A 19,188-nucleotide genomic window follows, 5' to 3' on the forward strand; every position below is an offset into this window, starting at 1 on the left:
TCTGGCAGCTCATTCCATACGCATACCACCCTCTGTGTGAAAAAGTTGCCCTTAGATCTCTTTTATATCCTTCCCCTCTCACCTTAAACCTATGCCCTCTAGTTCTGGACTCCCCAACCCCAGGGAAAAAACTTTGTCTATTTACCCTATCAATGCCCCTCATTATTTTATAAACCTCTATAAGGTCACCCCTCAGCATCCGATGCTCCAGGGAAAACAGCCCCAGTCTATTCAGCCTCTCCCTGTCGCTCAGATCCTCCAACCCTGGCAACATTCTTGTAAATCTTTTCGGAACCCTTTCAAGTTTTGCAACATCTTTCCGATAGGAAGGAGACCAGAATTGCACACAATATTCCAACAGTGGCCTAACCAATGTCCTTTATACCTGCAACATGACCTCCCAACTCCTGTACTCAATACTCTGACCAATAAATTTCAGTGTTCTTGCTCTAAGAAAAAAGGGTTCTATAGCAATGAAGTCTGATTTACCTATGGAGGCAGAACAACAATAGCAAACAATTGAGCCTGAACCTCGGTGTATCCAGGATCAGGTCACTGTAACAACTAGTGGCCTCAGTCCACCAGTACCCAAGTCAGAGGCTGGGAGATCTTCAACGAATAACTTAACTCCTGACTCCCAAAAACTCATCCATCACCTTTCAGATATAAGTCAGGAGTGAGATGGAATTCTCCCCACTTGCCTGGATGAGTGCAGCTCCTATAACTCTCAAGACATTTGACACCATCCAGGACATAGCTGCCTGCTCTTAATGACACCACATCCACCACTGTCACCAGTCACACCCTTTATCACAAACAAACTGCTTATACCACCCACTAACGCATTGCAGTTAGTCACTAAGGCTCCTTAAACAGCACCTTCGAAGCCCATAACCTGTATTACTTAGAAGGACCAGATCAGCAGATACATGGGAACATCATCACCTGAAAGTTCACTTCAACATTAATCACCTGACTTGGAACTATATCCCCATTCCCTCATTGTTGTTGGGTCAGAACCCTAGAGCTCCCTCCCTGACAACACTGTACCTCAAGGACAGCAGTGATTCTAAAATGCAGTTTATCCATGCAATTACTACTGATCTTGTTAAGAAGATCCCATGAGCAATTGAACCAAATCTGTTGTTTCTATTAACAAACATCAGACACTTGCACTGATATGTATTATTGTTAATTTCCTGAGAATGAGAGAAATTTGAAGACATTCTGATGCTTCACACAATAATTAAACACAGTTTCAATGAATAAATCAAGTCAGTCTGACAACCAAAAGCAAATATTACTTGGTGTAATCTGTGCCCATCACCAGTGGGTTCTCAATGAAAGGGCTGAAAATGTGTTGCTGGAAAAGCACAGCAGGTCTGGCAGCATCCAAGAAACAGGAGAGTCGACATTTCGGGCATGAGCCCTTCTTCAGCCCTGACTCCTGAAGAAGGGCTCATGCCCAAAACGTCGACTCTCCTGCTCCTTGGATGCTGCCTGACCTGCTGCGCTTTTCCAGCAACACATTTTCAGCTCTGATCTCCAGCATCTGCAGTCCTCAATTTCTCAATGAAACGGGACAGTTTTGATTCATTTATCCATGTATCACAATCTGCCTGTTTCTATAAACAATGTCTCCTTTAAGGAGACATGGTGGGTGGCATGGTGGCACAGTGGTTAGCACTGCTACCTCACAGCTCCAGAGACCCGGGTTCAATTCCCACCTCAGGCGACTGACTGTGTGGAGTTTGCACATTCTCCCTGTGTCTGCGTGGGTTTCCTTTGGGTGCTCCGGTTTCTTCCCACAGTCCAAAGATGTGCAGGTTAGGTGAATTGGTCATGCTAAATTGCACACAGTGTTAGGTGTAGGGGAATGGGTCTGGGTGGGTTGCACTTTGGCAGGTTGGTGTGGACTTGTTGGGCCGAAGGGCCTGTTTCCACACTGTAAGTAATCTAATCTAAAAAAAACTGTTTTAAGATCTGCGGGCTGTGTTGATTTGCCAGGCATCTGTAGCTAAACTCATTGATGACCTGATTTCCTCTTCACATGTTCTATTCAAGAATCTGTACCCAGTGAAGGGGAGGTGATGGTCTGATGGAAACTGAGTGACTCCATTGTCCTCAGGGGGGTCTCACCTCAAGCTCACTGCTCCAGTGACATTGAAATCAATTTGAGGCTGGGAGTTTAGGGTTTTGGATGTGCTGAAAGAGGCTAAACAGAAACTAAAATGTTTGTTTGCAACTTTCTCCATTGTTAAGTCAGACTCACAAGGACAAGTAAGAGCCTCCTCTTCAAAGGTGACCAACCAGCACTGTGAAGGGCTGGAGAGGAGAACATTTCTGCAACAAATCAGGAGCCTCGGTCTGTGTCTGCACCCAATCAGGAGCCTTGATCTGTGTCTGCACCCAATCAGCAATCTTGGTCTGTTTATCATGCAGCAGGAGGCCTGATACTGAGAACAGGAAGTTGTTTAACCATATGACTTTATAGCTCCCCTACTCTTCCGGTCCCTCCTTACACTCTCTGGCAGACTCTGAGCAGTGAATAACAAAGGCAAAAACATTGCAAAGTGGTGACTTCAGCAGCAGGATCTGCTGCCACATGAAACCTTTGCCCTACCATCTCCAATCCAACATAAAGTGCCCCCAAACCTTTCCCTGTCCACCCCCTGAGCAACGGGGCAGGCAACAAGAAAGTAGACCAGGAACCTGTTAATTAGGAGCTTAAAAATGGCTAATGGACTTCCTATTTCTGTGTGGGCTCATCTTCCATGAGATCAGAGCTTGATGTCAGATTGTAGTTCAAGGTCACTGGCTGCATTTTGCATTGACCTCCTGATTTCTGGCTGTAAAATTCAGGCAGTATGTTGCTGGAGCCAAGATGCAGCAAACATTGTGCTGGGCACTGTGCAGAATGTGCACCGTAGAAACAGACCATTGAGGGGTGGTTGTGGCACAATGTTAGTGCCCCTACCTCTGAGGCAGGAGGCCCGACCAGCTTCAGAGCTGCGTAGGTAACACATCTGACCAGGTTGATTCAAAACTATTGATAGGCTAGGAGGTCCCATGAGACCAAGCTGGTGTATAAACATCACAGGCCCTCCCACTGAAAATTATCCCATCATAATCCTTCAATTCCCTTTCCTCTACCAAACCCATCGAATCGCTTTTATTATTTGTCCCAGCCATATTATATTTATTTTTGGAATGTGGCTAGGCAGGAACTAACTCCCATTTATTACCTATTCCTAGTTTCCCAGAGATCTGGTAAGATTTATCCACATTGCAGTGTGTCTGGAGCCACATGTAGACCAGACTGGGTAAGGATGACAGATATCCCTCTCTAAAGGACGTTAATGAAACAAATGAGTTTTCCCCAAATAATTAGCAATGTGTTCATGGTCATTACTGAATTCTGAATTCCAGATTTTTACTGAATTCAAATTCCATCTGCCATGGCAGGATTTGAAGTCTGATTCCCCAGAACATTAGCTGAATCTCTGGATCCATGGTGATAGAACCACAAGAATAAACTAGATAAATAGAATTTTAAAAATGAAAACAAATACTGAATTTTCGTTGTTCTTATTCAGGTATCCATTCTGTCTTTCAGCTCTACTTGTGAATATTGGTGAAACTATGATAGCAACATTTTAGGCAGCTTTGACTATCATCCAAAAGGAACATTCATCTGTGGAAGAAATGATATACTGCCACCTAATAAAGCAATCAGTTCAGCGCTATGCTTATCTGCTGAAAAGCATAGCTACTGAATCAATCATTGGATCCAGGCTGAACATAAATAACAAAAGCTGAAAGAACAGAGTGGAAGCTGGAAATCTGAAATATAAACAAAAATGCTGGAAGCAGTCAAGACGTCAGTTAACATCTGTGTGGAGAAAAAGTGAGTAGATGGTATAATGTTTATCAAATGGAACGCTGATTTCATGCCTGGCCAACTTTACTCATTGACTTTCATGAAAAGTAAATTGCAGCGTCTGTGAAAGCAACATTGTCCCCACTCCTGTCAGTTTCCCAGCACGGGTCAAACTTCCCCCATAGGGCAGGTGGAAAACCAATGTTCCACCTGATCCCAGTGAGTCAGCATATAATTCCCCTCAATATTTCAGATTGACAAGCTATTACTGGAACTGGAAAAGAAAAGGGTGTCAGTACAGACACAAAGCTGGCTAAGGGACAGCAGAGTGTGCTCCTCAGTGAATTAGAAACTAAACTGCTGGAGGTCACAACGGGTCAGGCAGCATCCATGGCAAGAAAGCAAGCTAACATTCCAAGCCTAAGTGACTCTTCTGTTTCTCCAACACAAGGGAGTAGGTAATAGGTTCTCATGGGATCTGCAATCGTTTACTTTAAGTACCATACACCTAGACTGTCTGCAGAAGACACAACAGTCAGAAATGTATTAAATAAAGAGAAAGATAGTAATAGTCTTCAGGAGAACAGAGAGTGGCAAGGCTGACAGGCAAAGATGGATGAAATTTAATGTGGATGAGTAAGAAGTGATAAATTTTGGTAAGAAGAATGAGGTGATCTTAATTAATGGTGAAGTATTCAATAGAAGTAGGAGCTGGGAGACCTGAGGGTAGTTTGGCCTCCTCATCGAAGGAAAGGTAGGCTGACATTAGAAACAATCCAGAGTTGTTTCACGAGGTTCATTCTGGGTATGGAGGGACTTTCTTATAGGACAGTTTGAGTAGGTTGAGTAAAGGCAAAATACTGCAGATACTGGATATCTGAAACAACCACTGTGATTGCTGGAGAAACTCAGTAGGTCTGGCTGCATCTGTGGAGAGAGAAACAAAGTTAATGTTTGAGCATTCTTCAGAACTATTTTGTCAGAAAATATTGGTTTTGAAGAAGGATCATTCCAAAGTTGAAATATTAACTCACTTTCTCCCCACAGATGCTCCAAAAGGTGGAGTATCTCGAACAATCACTGTGTTTGTTTGAGTCGGCTAGGCCGATATCCATTAGAGTTGAGAACAATGAGAGGTGACCTCCAATGAGAGGAAACATTCAGATTCTTAAGGGCTTGACAGGGGGAATGTAAAGAAGTCTTTTTCCCCTTTGTGGGAAAGTTTAAGATCAGAAGGTATAATCTCAGAGTGATGAGTTACCCATTTAAGAGAGTTAAAAATCACACAATACCAGATTATAATCCAACAGGTTTATTTGGAAGCACTACCTTTGGAGCACTGCTCCTTCATCATTCTTTTGCTCTAAATTCTGCATCTTATGATCCTGCTCCACAGCACCTGATGAAGGAGCAGCGCTCCGAGAGCTAGTGCTTCCTAATAAACCTGTTGGACTATAACCTGGTGTTGTGTAATTTTTAACTTTGTCCACCCCAGTCCAACACCAGCTTCTCCACACCATTTAAGGGAGCAATGAGGGAGAATGTCTTCTCTCAGAGTCATGAATCTGTGGAATTTATTTACCACAGTAGGACTTAGAGGCTAGGTCATTAAGAATACTTGAGGCTGAGACAGAGAGATTTTAATCAATTAAGGCAATCAAAGGCAGGAAAATGGAGTTGAGGATGATCAAATCCACATGATCACATTAAGTGCCAGAGCAGACCTCCAAGGCTTTATGGATTACTTTTGTTCTTGTATCTTATGGTTCATAGTCAAGTTTCTGAAGATGTTAGTATAGGTGAGGATGCAATTTATGTTAAAAAAAACTTGAAAAATTGACTTTATTAATAGAGTCAAAAACAAAGACATTTTATTCAACCTTTAGAAGATCTGATGAGTTCTTAAATAAAGTGTCAAGCTGATTCTGATCTCTCAAATCACAAACAAGTGAGTTGATGTCAGCCAGAAGACTGTAACCAGCTTTGACCAGAAGGCGATAAGACCCAAGAGCAGAAATTAGTCCATTTGACCCATTGAGTCTGCTCTACCATACAATCATGATAAATTTCTCAAACCCATTCTCCTGCTTTGTCCCCATAATCTTAGGTTCTTGAGTATCAAGAGGATCAATCTATCTCACTCTTCGATGTACTCAGTGACCTTGCCTCCACAGACTTCTGCAGCAATGAATTCCATAGATTCACCACTCTCTGACTGAAGATGTTTCTCCTTATCTACATTCTAAAAGGTCCTCCCTTTACTCTAAGGCTGTGTCGTTAGTTCCTAGTCTCTCCTAACAATAGAAACATCTCCCCAATATCTGCGCTGTCCAGACCTTTCAGTATTTTGTAAGTTTCAATTAGATACCCCATCATCCTTCTAATCTCCATCAAGTAAAGACCCAGAGCTCTCAAACGTTCTTCATATGTTAAGCTTTTCATTCCTGGGATCATTCTCGTGAAGTTGTTCTAGACCTGCTCCAGGGCCAGTACATCCTTCCTGAGATATGGAGTCCAAAATTGCTGACAATACTTCAAATGTGGTCTGACTAGAGCCTTTTAAAGCCTCAAAAGTACTTCCCTGCTTTTATATTCAAGTCCTTTCAAAATAAATGCCAACACACTTCCTAAGTACTGACTCAACCTGCAAGATTATCTGAAGAGAATTCTGGACTAGGACTCCCAAGTCCCTTAGCACTTCAGATTTCTGCATTTTCTCCTCATTTAGAAAATAGTCCAAGCCTCTATTCTTCCTAACAAAGTTCATGACCTCACACTTTGCCATGTTGTACTCCAACTGCCATTTTCTTGCCCACTCTCCTAACCTGTCTAAATCATTTTGCAGCCTCCCCACCTCTTCCATGCTACATGTCCCTCTATGTATCTTTGTATTATTTGAAAACTTAGCTAGTATGCTCTTGGTTCCTTCATCTAGATCGTTAAAGTTGTGGTCCCAATAATGAACCTTGCAGAACACCACTTGCCATCCTGAAAAGGACCGTTTTATCCCCACTAGCTGCTTTCTGAAAGACAGCTATGCTTTTATGTCTTTAGCGCCCTGGACCCTTATCTTACTCAGCAGCCTCCTGTGTGGCACCTTATCAAAGGCCTTCTTAAAGTCCAGATAGATCACATCCATTGGCTCTCCTTGGTCTCACCTACTCATTAACTGCTCAAAGTGGTCGAACAAATTTGTCAGGCATGACCTTCCCTTGATAGAACCATGCTGACCTTGCCCTATTTTACCATACACTTCCAAATATTCAGAAATCACATCCTTCAAAATAGAATCCAAAATCTTATCCATGACCGAGATCAGGCTAACCGACCTATAATTTCCCATCTTTTGCCTTACTCTCTTTCTTAAACAGAAGGTTAAATTGTAAATTTTCCAGCTGTCTGGGACCCTCCCTTACTCCAATGATTCCTGAAAGATCCCCACTAGCACAATCTTGAAATGTCCAAGTCCAATACAAAATTATAAGGGACATGGATAGGATAAATAAGCAAAGTCTTTTCCCTGGGATCGGAGAGTCCAGAACTAGAGGGCATAGGTTTAGGGTGAGAGGGGAAAAATATAAAAGAGACCTAAGGGGCAGCTTTTTCACGCAGAGCGTGGTACGTGTATGGAATGAACTGCCAAAGGATGTGGTGGAGGCTGGTACAATTGCAACATTTAAGATGCATTTGGATGGGTATATGAATAGGAAGGGTTTGGAGGGATATGGGCTGGGTGCTGGCGGGTGAGACTAGATTGGGTTGGGATAACTGGTCAGCATGGACGGATTTGGACTGAAGGGTCTGTTTCCGTGCTGTACATCTCTATGATTCTATGACAGATAAGGGAAGAGGAATCAATCAATTTGCAAGAGGCAGGTTGATTGTTTGACTGTTACCTTGACACTGACTGTATTCATTCTAAGTTGAAAATGTGTTGCTGGTTAAAGCACAGCAGGTTAGGCAGCACCCAAGGAACAGGAAATTCGACATTTCGGGCCAGAGCCCTTCATCAGGAATGTATTCATTCTAACATTCTTTTTATTTTTAACTTAAGCTGACTGGTTTTTATCCCTCAGCAAATAATCTGTTGAAAGTGGAGAAGGAAGTCTTATTCCCATGGTAAGGACCTTTGTGGGCCAGGAGGAGCATGGGGAGTGATTGTCATTCCTAGCAACCTCTCCAAAAAAACTAACCCTACCAAATCCCCAACTCTGCAAGACCTTTCTGCCTCTCTCCAATGCCCACTCTCACCACCTGATTGGGGCATCCTCTCCATACCCATGTCAATCTATCTGAACTCCACTCACCAGCAGAGCCTGAGGAACAGCACTACATCTTTCAACAGGGCATTTTGTTATCTTTCAAAATCAGCACTGTCTCCATCAGTGTCAAGCACTAACCACAATTTTCTTTCTCCTTCAGAAGAAAAAGAAACTAGTAATGATTTTATGGTTACTATTTGCAGACCCAGCTTTAATTTATTGACTTGAGACTGTTTCCTATTATTTGATGCATGTACGTCTTTCTTTTTTTGAAATTCATCATTGAAGGTGTTTCCGCCATCCAGACCACAACCGCTAACTACATTACAAAAAACTTCTTCTTGGTCTGTCATCTGCTTCTTCAATGAGATCTCTTAATTCCAGGGGAAACAGTCTCTCTTTTGTGAATCTAATGCCTTTGAATTTCTACAGTGAATTTCCTCTTAACATCCCTGTTCCATTAAGAATAATCAGTGTCCAAAATCCCACAGTTCCAGATATAATCAGCAATGATGCCTCATGAGTTATTCCCTCCTCATTGATTAACATCCACAAATGTAAATGGAATCTGCCAAAGCATTGTGAGGGGGTATGAGAATGTGCAACAGAATGGTGAGCACGCATAAGAAATATTGTTGGAATGAAGTAGCAGTCATTATCAATTCCACAATATCTGCTTAATGTTAAGCATGGATTCTGAGCTCTTCAAACCAATGTGGTTCTCTCCATACTCAGAATCTGATTTGCTGTTAATTCCTGTTTATATATGACAGCTTTGCTGAACTCAGCAGCATGAAAATCTCAAACATAAGAAAATGAAACTTTTCTGCTTATCTCTTAAAATAGTTTGGAAATATTTGTCCTCAGTGACTTTAAATGCACAAGGTGGCAAAATATAATGGTTTGAACGGATGTAATAAAGGGAGGCAGTGTCAAAGTCTCATTATTTCAAGCAAACCAAATATTAAAAATGCTTTGTATTCACTTTTTATGACTGAAAAGTTTCAGCAACTTTAATTTTCCAGTTGCTGGGAATTAGCCGCTCTGTGGGGCATATTGTCTGATCTTAATTTTATTGTTCTCTGATGCAATTTGGGAGGATTTGAAGTGTGTAAAACTCAAAAGTGAGGTGTCCTTTGCTGCCATTCACAGCTTGATCTCTGTGCTTGACATTATATTTGGCTCAGATATCATCAGACACCATGGTTCAGTTTACTGCTTACTTGGTGAAGAATACCTTGGAAAGGATGTTCCCAGTGCCAATGGTAAAATGCGGACAATCAATTTTCAAATTTCATCATCAGTTTTCTCACACCTGAGATCTTCATGAACTAAACTGATTTTTACAAAGGAGAAAGTGTGGATCTGAATTGACTGTAACAGCCACTTGACACCCAAAAGTGCAATTAATAAAATCACCTGAACTGAAATTACCATTAAATTGAAAGACATTGAAAGCCAACTGATCCAGGTGTCAAATAATACTCAGATCTCACTGTTTTAACTTACTCTTACATAAATTGTATATATTGAATAAAAGGGTTTTTCTGCAACTATTCAACTTGGAAGACAATGGAGCCAGACTGAGCAATACTCAAATTAACTGTATTTCAGCATCTTAGCAGACAAAACAGAAAGAAAATAGATGGCAACCAACAGCAACTGCTGAAAGCATATTTCTCTCCCTGTTTCTTTTTCATAATCTTGGAAATCAGGACTGGTGATAAAATAAATGAGAGAAAAAAACTATTTTCCAGGAATTCAAGAATTCTACAAATTTGAGTACAGCTGAGGATACGAGACATCAACGGAGCAGCCATTGTGTCAGGTTGAATGAAAGCAACTTGAAGACGAAGAATTTATTTAACTCCATACTCTTTTTCTTCTTATACTAGACATTCTTCCCCTTTAAACCTTTCTCTCTATGTCTGTATGTGCTTGTTGTTATGTTTTTATTATTTTCCAAAAATTTAATAGATAATATCCTCGCTTTTTTCATTCAAGAAAACCTGATAATTGGCTGTTGAATTCTAATCTAGTAACTGCTTTATTTGAAATGTGACAGCCACATGCTATTAAAATTTGAAAATCTCCTTTGCATTTTACTGAGAGATTTTAAAAATGAGAGATGATTCATTCCTCCTCATCTGATAGCAGTGACTATGTCTGATTCTGTTAACAGATATTTGTGGGTAAGCATTGCTATGACACTGGGTAAACAACTCTCTACTTTAAACCAGCAACACAGAAAAGATTCACCCGTGCCGTAACATGTTAAAATTGGAGAGGCAAAGAACATTCCCAAAAGTCACTATATAAAGTAAAAATGAGCAACTTGATTCTTTAAGTCAAACAGAGAATATTGACTAACAGCTATTTACAATTCCTTTCTCTTTAACCTATCTTTTACCTCCCCGTCTATAATATTAGTCCAATAAAAAAAGTCCCGATTAAGATTTTTTAAAAAACCTCTTATTTCAAAACCAGGTGATTTTTTCATTCTTCTCTGTATTCCTGTCTTCTTTTCTTCTTCTTGTGATTCTGCTTCCCAGATCTTTGATCAATAACGATACTTTTCCAAGAGCAGATCCTTCTGCAAGTGGGCTTGTTGGTGCTGACTGCTCTTTGTGACTCTGGGTAACCATTCAAAATCTCTGATATTTATACCCCAGAACATTGGATCATTTCATTGGCTTTGAATTGTCAAAATACTAAATTCAAAATTGATTGGAGTTTGGTATCTTGGGGCATAATTTAAACTGGCCAAAATTGAATTTGTTTTTGTATTCAGGAAAAACAGCTTTTAGCTAGTTGCTTGACAAAATGTTACATTATTACCTTGTTTAGAACACTGTGCTAGCCAGAAATTTCAGCTCCCTTAAACTTACAGTACACCCACAACATCATAACAGCATGAAAGACAGTGGGGATCCAGCTATATACATAAAAACAAAATAAAAACAAAAATCAAAGGAATGTTAACCTGTATGTCTGAAGAACTAGATTTGAAGAATGTTGAAGCAGAAAGATGACGAATTGAAATAATATGTTGGCCTTTGGTAGGGCTGACTATGACTGAGCAAGTGTCAATATTAATCCCTTCTCATGATCCTGACAGATGGTTCTTCAATTTTTACAAGATCCTCAGGGAACGCATTTGCTATTTTTCTCTTCCTCTGGCAAGTTCCAACTGTCCTTCAGTGTCCATGTAGGTTTGGGAAAGTTGTTTCTAAAATGGTCTGACACAAAGTGAAAAGGCATCTCCTAGTGGGGAAGCCGAGTGGCCTTGCTTTACCATCAGCATTATGACCCCTTGTGATTTCCCCATAAGAGGAAATACAGTCAACGTGAAGAGATTATCAAATTCTTCCAATATTTTAAACACCTTGGTCAGATTGTTCTTCAATCTCATAAACACAAAGGTTGGGAAGTCAGTTTTATGGATCCTGTTCTTTTGCTATAACTCATTTTTTTTAAACATTGCTTATGAATCTTCACTGAATCCTTTTGTACCTGTGTATTATTCTTTAATGCTTTTTCCTTTACTCCAACATTTCTGTGAACCTTAACTACTCATCATTTTGAAAATTTCAACACCTGTTTGATCTGACAATTCTTTTAATTTTCTCTTCCACTAATATGAGATGGTGTGATACTGGAGAGTGTGAGTTCACAGTCCGATATCAATGAGTGGCAAACTGTTCCATCTCTTTATTCTCATAACTTTCACATTATCAGCACCTCCGAGCCCAAAATAGCAGAGTTGAAGTGTTATAGTGGAAAACTGTTATTTCATATTCAAGATGTAATTTAAAGTTTAGTTGATGTTCTCAAGTAGGTAGAAAGGACATGAATTTTTAAAAATAAAATAATTCTGTACATATATCCTCAATGTAACTAGTGCAAAATCTTAATCTGATGACAGCTTTTTCGATTCCTGCATGGTATGTGTATATCCCTAAATGGCCTGAAGAACATTATGAGAAGCTGTCTTCTTGAACCATTGCAGTTCACAGTTTGTAGGTACATCCACAATGCTGTTAGAGAGTGATTCCAGAATCTTAATCCAAGGACAACGAAGAAAACGTGAAGTCAAGATGTTGTGTGGTTTGGAGAGGATATTTCAAGTGGTGATGTTCTTGTGTATCTACTGTCTCTCTCCTCCCAGGTGCTGGAGAGTATTTGTCTGGAAGGTGTTAATGAAGGAGTCTTGTGGAGGTACATTCAGTAGACTTGTTGCCACTGTGTGTCAACAGTTGAGAGAGTGAATGTTGAAGGCGATGGATGTGGTGCCAATCAAGTAGGCTGCTTTGTCCTGGATGGTGTCAAGCTCCTTGAGTGTTGTTTAGGTTGCACCCATTCAGGGCAATTGGGAAGTATTCCATCACACTTCTGATTTGTGCCTTGTAGATGGTGGTCAGGCTTTAGGGAGTCGGGAGGTGAGTCAATCATGGCAGAATTCTCAGCCTCTGAGCTCCAATGATAGAATCTCTGAATGCAAAACATATCTTTGAGTAATACGTGCCTGAGTTTACTGGGAGGTTTTACTCACATCTATATTTCACAAACTAATGTGTATAATTTGATGGCATGTTCCTTGCAGCCTGAGTGCACAGAGTCATTCAGGCTTTAACGGTTTGGTAATATTTGCACTGAGAGCAATGTGCAGTCAAGGGTTAACACATTTTTAATTTATCTTTGTTATCACAAGGTTGTGTTTTGGATCTGTGATACGTGTCCTGCATATTAATGATTGGAATTTCTCTGCCTGACTGCTCATGATCATGTCGTTAGTTGCTGATCTATTTTAGTCATGAACTGATCTAACTTTCCCCTTCAAAGATGGAGTGGGATTTGAGAGAGGTTTTTTTAAAAATATGAAAGGACACTGGCTTGGTTAGTGTGATCCTATTGCAATTCACTCTGTACTTGACTTTTTATTAGAAGTGGGCCTGATGTTGGTGAAGTATTATTTTATGAAGTGGTGGGGATTGGGTTAGGATATCTGGTCGGCATGGATGAGTTGCCTGAAGGGTCTGTTTCTGTACTGTACATCTCTCTGACTCTGTGACTCTAAATGGGGAAAGATTGCAGAAAAGTACAACACAGAGAGAGTTGGGGGTTCTGGTTCATGAGTCACAAGTAGCTAGCAGCCAAGCTGAGTGGGTAATAAGGAAAGCAAACAGAAAGTCGACTTTTACTTCAATAGGAATAGAACATAAAAATAGAGTAGTTGCACTGGTTAAAATCACAGCTGGAATACTGTGAACAGTTTTGGGCCCCTTACCTGAGGAAAGATGGTGGTATTGTTGGCAGTGCAGAGAAAGTACACAAAGCTGATATGATATGGACAAAGTTAAAAATCACTCAACACCAGGTTATAGTCCAACAGGTTTAATTGTTGGTCTATAATCTGGTGTTGTGTGATTTTTAACTTTGGATACTCGAGTCCAACACCAGCACCTTCAAATCATGATATGGACAGACTGTCTTCTGAGGAGAAGCTGAGCAGGTTGGGCCTGTACTCATTGGAATTTGGAAAAATGGAATGAGATTTTATTGAAATATTGAAGATTTTTGGGGGACATGACAGGGTAGTGCAAAAAGATGGGTCCCCTTATAGGAGATATGAGAATCAAAGGCTTAAAATCAAAATAAGGGGCTGTACAATCACGGTAAAGATGAGGAGGAATTTCTTTTCCCAGAGAGTAGTGAATCTGTGGCATTTTTTAACCGCAGAGAGCTGTTGAGTTTGGATCATTACGTATTTCAAGGCTGAGACAGACTATTTTTAATTATTAAGGGGATCAAGGGTTTTGGGAAAGAAGACAGGAATCAAACAGCCATGGTCTCACGGAATGGTGGACCAGACTCAATGGACAGAATAGTCTACTTCTGCTTCGATGTTATACAGTCATAAAATGAGTTGGGATGCCTGAATAATTTTCATTTTAGGCCATGAGTGTTTGTTGTAACTCAATGACTTGGAGAAGGAGAGTAATTGATAGTTGTTCTGTTACCTCAGTGAATGGCCTGGACAGGAAGGGAGAGCTCTCACATCAAACAGCTCAGCAATCACCTATGGATACATTCACACCCTCACAGCCACAGCAATGAAACCATTCCTTTCACTGTTAGTGAACTGGAGCTAGCATTCAGAATGTACACCCACAAACAGTAAGAGTATGGACAAGGCCTCTCTCCTGTACCTGAATATTACAATCCAGGCTGTACAATCTGTGTCAAATCTTGGATACATATTAGGGACAGGTGGAATCATCAAGCCCCTTTAGGGAACTGTTTGAAAATTGCTATAAGCAGACTGATGTCCCTGAGGTGGATATATCATCCTACCACCGCTATGTTCTCAACTCCTGGGTACCAATTTTATCAGCAGGAGCTGGACAGGAAACAATTGCAACTCACATCCAAACTGTTTCTGGTTTATGCTATGTCGCACACATTCTGTTGCTGACTCTGTTTGACGAGGAGACTTGGTGAGGGAAGGGGAACTAAAACAATGAGACCAGGCCATCATTTAATTGATGTATTCAGGAGTGCACTGGATGATTACTTGGATCAAAGTAATGTTCGAGGGGATGGGGCAAAGGAAAAGATTGGCATTTTGTAATGATGCTCATTTGAAGAACCAGTTCAGGCACAATGGACCAAATGACATCCTGCTGATTGTGACTCTTTTGTGATTCTATGTCTGTGTCAGCTCTTGTATCCAATTAGTCTCACTCACTCTGCTCTTTCCCCAAAGTCCCAAAAATCTTTCCTTTTTAAGTAGTTATTCCATTCCCTTCTGAAAATTACTTTGAATATTTTCCACTGTCCTTTTAGGTGCTGCTATCTAGATCACAAAGACATGTTGCATCATTTTATTTCTTTCCTCAAGTCCCTTCTCGTTCCTTTTTGTCAATCACCTTAAACCTGTCTCCTCCATTTACTGAGCTTTCAGTCACTGGTTACACATTGTTGTCAGGGGACCTAGTTCCTTAGCTTTCTAATTAAGCAGTTAAGGAAGAGGGAATTGCAAGAGATGCTGAAATATTTGTGAGATTGTCAGCTGCAATGCTTATGAGCAAACTCAGCAGCATATATCCCATGCATCACATCCCACAGAAAAAAGACATTAAAAAGTCTCCACTAAAATTAGAAAGCTGTTTCTGAAGGTATTGTGTATAGGAAACATTTAATTTCTATAATTCTAACAAGATGGACTCCTGATTAAAAATATTATTTTAATAAATTCTGAGCTTGTGAGAACAAGTTAAAGATTAGTTTCATTACACCAATATTGTGACTTTTATAGTCATAGATCTGTATAGCACAGAAACAAACCCTTCGGTTCAACTTGTCCATGCTGACCAGTTATCCTAAATTAATCTAGTCCTATTTGTCAGCACTTGGCCTATATCCTTCGAAATACTTCCTATTCATAGACCCACCCAGATGCCTTTTAAATGCTGTAATTGTATCAGTCTCCACCACTTCCTCTGGCACGCCATTCCATTCACGCACCATTCTCTGCATGAAAACGTTGCCCTTAGGTCTCTTTTAAATCTTTCCCCTCTCACCCTAAACATATGCCCTCTAGTTTTGGACTCCCCAACCCAGGGAAAAGACCTTGTCCATTTACCCTATCCATGCCTCTCATGATTTTATAAACCTCTGTAAGGTCACCCCTCAGTCTCCAAAGGTCCAGGGAAAACTGCCCCAGCCTATTCATCCTCTTTAATATTGCTTATATTGTAGAATTATGATTTCCTTATCACAAATACAGTAAATCAGAAATTGCTTTTTGCATCCCACAACCTAAATCTGCTTCTGCACCAAAGATCAATGCACTTTGGGCCTTATCTCTTACCTTCCATCCTGGAGCAGGGATAAGGTAAGCCTTGATCTCACTTTCCACTCCACCAGGATAATATTCCATTGTTGCTGCCATTTCCAGCAGTGTGGCCTGAACAAGCACACCCTCCTCTCTGCTCCACTTTTAGCATTCCACAGGGACACTTCCTTCTGTGAGAACCTAGTCCACTCCCCCATCACTCCTAACACCTCTTCACCCAGTACCACCTCTCACCCAGTCTCACCTCCCTGTATATGTCCTTACTGTACCCTCCCACTGTCTCACCTTCCTGTATGTTTCCTCACTGTACACTCGCAAAGTCTCCCCTACCTTACATGCCCTCACTGTACACTCCCACTGCCTCACCTCCCTGTACGTGTCCTCACTGTTCACTCCCACTGTCTCACCTCCCTGTACGTGTCCTCACTCTGCTGCAGATCTCCTATCACGCCTTTCAGGTGTAGCAGCACCTCACAGAAATCTTTTATCTGAAAACCATGGGACTAACTGTTTATCGGATGAAGCATATTTTTGGTTCTCAGATACATTTACCTTACTTTCCAAGATCTTTCATGAACCATCTCACAATCAAAAGCAAAAAATTAATTTAACTCTTGTACTCGTGCCTCGTCTGTTGGGGAATTATTTCACATTTTCTTTATTAAAAACCTGTTGGCATTTGTAAAGTATTTTTTCTTGACTATCTCTGCACTTGTTATTCTTCGTCTCCGTTCATTGCTATTTCCCACTTTGGTCTGATTCGGCTCTTTGCTAGACTCTGTGCTTGACCTGAACAGACCTACATGCCTTAAAAGTTAAGATTTTTCCCAAGGGTCCCAAATACAATGTGTCCACAGTTTTGTTTGGGTCTATTCAGATCCAATTTTGGTTTTTAGGTCTTTTCCATTTTCAGACATGCGGATAAAGGATAACTGACCTGGATTTCTTCCAGGAGAAAGTAAGGCCTGCAGATGCTGGAGATCAGAGCTGAAAATGTGTTGCTGGAAAAGCGCAGCAGGTCAGGCAGCAACCAAGGAACAGGAAATTCGACGGCTTATGCCCGAAACGTTGAATTTCCTGTTCCTTGGATGCTGCCTGACCTGCTGCGCTTTTCCAGCAACACATTTTCAGCTGGATTTCTTCCAATCTAGTAGATTCATTGTTCACAACATGGTCTCCACTGCAGTGGGGAGACCAAAAACAGACTGGGTGACTGCTTTGCAGCACATCTCTGGTCTGTCCATGAGAATGACCCCAAGCTTCCATCAGCTTGGTCCAATGTGAACATTTCTATCCTGGACCATGCTACAATGTTCCAGTGAAGCCCCACACAAGCTGTAGGAACGGCTCCTCATTTTCCATTCAGACACTTTCAACATCTCTAGGATTCCACAATGAAGTCAACACTGTTAGACCATGAATGCTCCATATTGATCACACACCCTCACTCTGATGTTCTCTGTATATGTTTGCATCAATTTGTTTTCAGCACAGCTGACATACTTTCTCCTTTTCATGTCAATCATTGACTTTTCACCTCTATCCCCTTCACTACTGCAAAAAACTGCCTTTGCCTATTGACCTGTTCCACTGCTCCCCCTTCCCACCCACTTCCCACCATAAAAGAGAAACATCAAAATCTACAGCATCCACAGAAAAAGCCCCATTGGCCCTTCACATCCATGCCAGTCAAAACCAGCAGGTCCTTTTCTTGACTGTATGATTCTAACCACCTAACTATTCTAATCCCATTTTCCAGCACTTGCCCCATAGCCTTATATGTCTTACCATCACAAGTGAGCACCTTCTTCAATGTTATGAGTCTTTAGACTCCAAAGATTATCCCTGTTTTTCCTCTCTCCACAGATGTTCCCAGACTAATCAATTTCTTCAGCAATTTTTGTGTTTTTTTTTCAAAATCCATTTCTGTTTATCTGTCACATTATTTTTAAACGTATTGCGATCAATGACCAGTGAGGGTTTGACAATCAGCAGAATGGATTCCTGTGTGTGGATTCTTGTCATGTACCACATTCAACTTTTGAATTGTTGGATTAATGATTTTCTCAATGCCATTTTTCGAAGAGGTAATGTGATCTAAAGAACAATATTAAAATGTTGTGCTGGACATCTATGATTTATTTAGAGCTGTCTGGATGAAATAGTAAGACTGGTGTTCTATAATTATAATATTTGTGCCAGCAAGCAAGACCCAGCTTTATATTTTTTTGATTTGTGGATCAGAAATTGATTGCAAATTCATCTTCAAATAAAAGGATCATATGTAGAATGCTCACCCCAAGTCAGTAATTCCCTCGCTTAATAAGAAATTTCATTATTTATAGGTCACCTACTCAACTTCAATAAGATTCTTCAAGGCTTTCTCTCAAAATCCCTGACTGTCCCTTTGACCTGAACGCCACAGAATCACTGTTCGTGCATATGGTTACCATCAGAATATATGGAAAATAAACACACTCATCCACACTACCCTGTTTAATAGCCCATGCATTACAAATATCTCTTCTCTCATTTCCACTTCAGCAAATTCACGCACAAAAAAAATGACTTAATAGCAACACCAAATACAGTGCTCCCCTGGTTGTCTGAACTGGCTATAGATATACTACAGTAACAATGTTTGACACAGGAAGATTTGCACTATCGCTGTGGGAGGTGGAATTAAGAAAATGTCTGTGGAGTATTAATCTGCAAATATTTTGAGTTCATGCAGCGCTAGAGAGACAAGTAATGTCAGTGCAGGAGCTGACAAGTATGGAATCAAAGTTCTATTTAAAGTAGAATTTTCTTCGTTGCTATTGAACAACATAATGGTAAAATATGCAAACATTCATTACTGCTGTCACAATTTTAGTGAAGACTAACATGTGAAATAACTTGTTAACTTCAGCTGGGAGTAAATAGCATGAAGTGGTGGTGCAAAATGTTGAAATATAGTGGAACCAATGAAAGCAGAATATCATACAACTTAGAAGTTGCATGAAAATATTATATTTTCGACCCCAGGAGCAAATTACTGCAGATTCTGGGATCTGAACTAAAAACAACAAATGCTGAAGAGGACAGTGGGCCAGACAACAACCATGGACAGACAGCGAACTAACATTTCAAGTCTAGATGACTCTTCATCAAAGCACCTTCACCCTCGATCCAACTCAATAGACTTT

The sequence above is a fragment of the Hemiscyllium ocellatum genome, chromosome 34 (assembly GCF_020745735.1).
Source record: "Hemiscyllium ocellatum isolate sHemOce1 chromosome 34, sHemOce1.pat.X.cur, whole genome shotgun sequence".
Classification (NCBI taxonomy): Eukaryota; Metazoa; Chordata; class Chondrichthyes; order Orectolobiformes; family Hemiscylliidae; genus Hemiscyllium; species Hemiscyllium ocellatum.